Genomic DNA, 5,495 nt, shown 5'->3' with positions numbered 1-5,495 from the left:
GGGACCATAAAGGAAAAAAATATTTTTATCAAATTATTATTTTTAATTATTTAATATATGGTATAATTTAATGACTTTTTTCAAAATGTGGTATTTTGAGGTGTTTTTGCACGCCGAATCGTATTTTAAACCAATAATAAATTGTTGACGAAAATAGGGACTTTTTAGAGGCTCGGTTAATATTTTTAAAAGGCAACCTAAACAAAATATTTCAATTACCATCTAATGGGCCTAATGAGACTATTATATCCAAGTTATTGGGCCTAACTTGCTACACAAGTATTTATATCAATTAAAAGGCTTCCAAAACCCTAAACCTACAACACAAATACAAACACATGCACACCTCACACACAAACACAAGGACTCTCTATCAGCACACAAACACACACACAACACAAGTTTTTGAGAGGAAAATCACATGAATAGTGCAAAATTTCAGCAAGGTCTTCCCTATGTCAACATCTCGTATTCAAGTCGTTTTTTCGTGCGTAATAAACGTAAAGGCACGCCTTAATCTTTCTTCGCTCATATTTCACACCATATTATATGTTTTGGTACATGATTGCATGACAAACATGATACACTTTGTATATTCTAATTTTTATGGCATAAACATGGTAAAACTAGATTTTTCATCTTTTAAAACTCTTGCTTATGATGCACAAAGGGGCTGCCATGGTAGGGCTATGTGATGGGACGTTTTCCCACATGTTTACGGGTCCCTAGGCATACGTTTAAAGGCTTGAAAAGTTAGGGCAAGAGGATGAACGAAAATTTGTGTTTTAAAGGGCTAGGGTTTTCGGCCAAGGTTCACTAGAGAGGCATGAGTCTTAGCTGTTGTTATGACGTGAGTAGGAGACCTAATGGGGCTGTATGACGGTCCTAGGATGGCTGCACGAGGAATGGTCCGAAGGCAAGGGGTTGGGACGAAAGGCTTGGGCGCGCATGACTAGGAGCGATTGGCTTTGAGGGTTGCGGCTTCTAGGCATGTTAAGCTCTATCCAGAAAGTTTCTAGGGTTCAGTCATGGCCCTAGAAAGGGTTCATAGAGGTAGTTCGTGTTGGTTTAGGGCTAGGGCCGAAGGGGATGCATGACAAGTTTGGCTAGGGTTTCGAACAAATAGGGGAAAACTTCAGTTGCTGTTCTAGGCATGTTCGTTTGTTTAATGGGCTTGATTTGAGTTTTATATGGTATGGTTAGGTGTCAAATTGTTATGGTTCATGTTGGTTTAGTTTCGAGTCAAATTAGGTTAAAATCGGGATATACGTTTAAATTTTAAAACGAATCGGAAAATTAGTCGAGGAACGTAAGTTTATGCCTAAGAAATATTTATGGGTGTATTTTAAGGTGTTATGCTAAGTTTGGATGGATTTGGGTCGTCATTTTAAGGTTTAGGATAAATTGGGGAAGTTAGGGTTTCAGGGGCAAAACAGTCATTTTACACCTGAAAATTGTTAGATGTCCTAGCAGCGCCCTGAATGCTGTAATGAATGTTAAATTATTTATAGAATTTTATGATGAAACTTTAATGCTAAAAGACACGTTGAATGCTTGGTTTTAAAAGAAAAATAATATATATATGCATGGATTTTAATAAGTTATGAAAATAATGAAAGGTTGAAGTAGGTGACTTAATTGTGACATAAAAGGATATGATTGGGGATATCGTGAAGGAGAAGGCCCAGAGGGAGCCCGGCGATTGTATTTCCATCGAAATGATATGATGATATGTAAGACTAAGGCTCAGTTGATAGGTGAGAGTGTCGCTGATGTCCCCGCTGCCTAGTACCGTGATTATATGTAGATGGATTCAACGACATATAGCTAAAACGAAATCACAATTAACGATCTGAATTCAACAAAAGAAAAACGTATTTGTATATGGTGAGAGAAAATATTTATGATGAAATGTTTAATGTTATGCATGTTCATGAAAAGTTATTTTATTAGAAGTATATTTTACTGTTTCTTGTCAATATATATGTATGACTTGTTATCATGGTTAAAGTTTGCTGAGTCAATAGACTCACTAGGTGTGATTGATCCAAGTGAGCCTGATTTTGATGGAGGACTTGATGGTTGAACTAGCTGGGCTCATGGCGCATATAACCCGAGGACCTTTGCTAGTTTTCTGCATTACTTTTATGTTTTAATTTTACTTTCAAGATTTTATGACTTATGATACTTTTCAGAGATTTTGAGGGATTAAAATGTTTACACTTTATTTTGAAAAAAATGCCAAGTTTAGGTTTGGTTGACGTTTACGACTTCATGTTTCGGATTGCGTATTGGAATTTTCAAATAATTATTTGGTGAGTTTATTTTTAAACGGTGCAAAATATTTCTATATATATGTGTGTGTGTGTGTGGTTCGGCTAAATGATTAAGAAAAAAATCTAATACATTTTAATGAAAAACGAGTACTGGACGTTTCAAAAACCATAACATAAAATATTATTTATTTTTGGTTGAACCGGTGACAAAGGATGAGCACCGGTACTGCATTCATTGTAACAAGGTGTTGCGACTTTGATTGTTGCACTCCCAAGAGCAGGTTGTCCACAAGTAGTATAATTCGATGAGTTCGAATATCGTATCCACGAGGAAGCTAAGGTAATTACAAGTCCTCTACAATGTCTTTTTATTTATTTTTCTTTTAGTTGTTTGAATATTTAATTGGTAATTTTTAATTGTTCAAATTTTAATTTAAGTAGTTGAGATTAAAGGATCTACTCTTGCTATTTTAATAAAGTTAACATTAACGAACAATATTGAAATCCACTTAATAAAATGGTTCCAATATATTAACTAATCATATTTAATTATGTTATATATTATTATCTTATAGTATATAATATATACCAAAACTTATAAATGTGGTCAGTATTTATTGTGCTATATATATTTGTAAACACTAAATCAAGGTTCCCACTTTAAATGTTGGTAAAACCAAACAAAACATTTAATGGTACCAATAAATTAATACTATGATATATTCATATATAATAAATCAAGGAATCCAATTTAAATGGTTGGTAAAAACCAAACTAACATTTAAATGGTTCCAAGAATTTAGTGTAACATATAGCAACAATAAATCAAAACTCCCACTATAAGTAGGGTATAAAAATGCTTAAAGAAATTAATATAACATAAACAATAATAATGATTAAAATAATATAAACATAGATTTTTACCTTTAGTAACCTTATTATCATGCCAAGAGTTTCACCTTTTCATCTCAACTTTAGAAGTTAGCTATTCATTATCAAAGTGTAAAACTTTGAATATGAAATTAACATGCTAATTATATTTAAATGAAGAAATAAAGAAAAAAATATAGAGAGAAATATTATGAACTCAAGGTTTGTTCATAGAATGAGGGATATCTCAATACATTACAATGCACCCCTATTTATAGCCAAATTTGGGGAGACAACAACAAATAAAATATTATTTTTTTACACAAAAGTCTTCATTGGTGTTCCAAGATATTATATTATGTTACACATCACTTTTGAAAATCTTCTTCTCCGAATTTGTTTCTTCACATAAAAAGAAAAAACATGTGGATAATTGAGTTGTCTAGCTGTGGTATTTTTCAAACCATTTGACCAAGTAATTTGAGAGATATGGTCAAAATACTAGAGCATGGTAAAACTGCCACTCCTTTTGTAACTTTATTTGTTGCTTAATTTGATCCCAATTGTGAGAGGATTTTTTTCTCATGCTTGCCACCAATATTGTAGATATTAACATCAACTTTCTACAGGTCCAATAATCATTTTAATCCCATTTGCAACGCCAAGTTCATTTTTGTTTTATCGAACCTGTAAAAAATTAGTAAAAACTTGTAATTACACAACAACTTATATTTTATACAATTTATTATAAAACATATAATATTTAAACATTTAATAAAACAAAAACTATATATTTATATTATAAAACATTTAATTAATGTACAATTTTTATGTTTTTCACACCTCCCAACCAGCTTATTGCTAGTCCCTAGCAATTTAAGCGTTAATAGCAATACAAAACATATTGATTAATTTAAATAGAAATGTAATCAAAACTATCTAAGTGTTTAAATTAAATTTGAAAACTGTCAAAGTTATATCAAGATCATCATAATTATAATTTATGAAATAATTTGAGATGATCAATTCAAAGCTTATTTCAGGTAGTTAAATGTACACGGCCTTCAGAAATTCCTAGTAAGAGTCTCAACTCCATATCCTCACAGGTTAATAAATGTTTCAATTTATGGCAGCGATTTCTCTCATGGAGTTGGAATACAGATAAATGCTCAAAAATGGTTTACAGAATGCAAACAGACAAACGAGCCAAACTAATCAAAAGATAAAATCCATTGATTCAAAATCTAGTTGTTCTTATTATATTTTTTCCTGATATTTTTTTTATCTTTTTTTTTTATAAGTTTGTTCTCCCCAATCAGAATATGACATTGTCCCTAATGTAAAATAACTATTAATAAAGAGTACATAATGAAAGAGATATCACCTGGAATTTTATTGAAGATAACAAACTGAAACAAACGCAAACCAATCCACGACTTTTGAATCAATGATCCAACTTCCTTTTCTTACTGCTTGATTGCGACCAATTGATCTTTGTTATCATCGGATCAGGCTTATGAACAAAAGCTTCCAAATCATCAATTAATTGGTCGGCAGTCGAAGCACAGATGAGCATCCGTCGTGAATTTTCTGAAATGAAATTCTGTTCCACAGCTTTATCAAGAAATGTCAACAAACTGTCAAAATAATTATTGATATTCAACAAGCCCACATTTATTATGGATATTAAGTTGTGCCCAAGAAACAGTGTGAAAAATTTCTTCTAATGTACCAAAACCACCTGGTAGTGCGATAAAAGCATCAGAATTTTCAATCATTTGAGTGATTCTTTCATACATAGAAGAAACTTTTAATTCCTCCCCAATCGTAACACCTGTAATATTTCCTTCAGCTAAAGCTGTAGGAATAATACCCAAAACCTGACTACCTCCAAGATGAGCAGATGTTGAAACAGATCCATTAACCCAATATTACCTCCCCCATATACCAAGTGAATTTTTCTCTCAGCCAATATCTTTCCAAGATTATTCGCTGCTTCTACAAACACTTCATTTTTTCCAGGACTCGACCCACAAAATACACAAATATTTTTCAATGTTTGTGCAGAGGATCCAGCCATGTTTTACTTTCTTTTTTTTTTGTCTGCGAAAATAGAGAGAAAGATGAGAGATTTTATAGGGGTAATATGTTATCATGACAAAACTATGGGTCACAGCTGTAAACAGAATAAATAGTAAAAACAATAATGACACACATGCATATAAACAGTAGTGTGATTGTGGCTCACAATTTTCCTCTGGTTTTACGTCCAGAAACGGCTTCAACGCCTTCTATGAGTCGAGGATATGCTTCCCATCCAATTTTCTTATAAATTGGCAAACAGGGTCT

This window comes from Primulina tabacum, chromosome 7 (assembly GCF_025594145.1).
Source record: "Primulina tabacum isolate GXHZ01 chromosome 7, ASM2559414v2, whole genome shotgun sequence".
Lineage (NCBI taxonomy): Eukaryota > Viridiplantae > Streptophyta > Magnoliopsida > Lamiales > Gesneriaceae > Primulina > Primulina tabacum.
Note: the sequence above shows the minus strand (reverse complement) of the source record.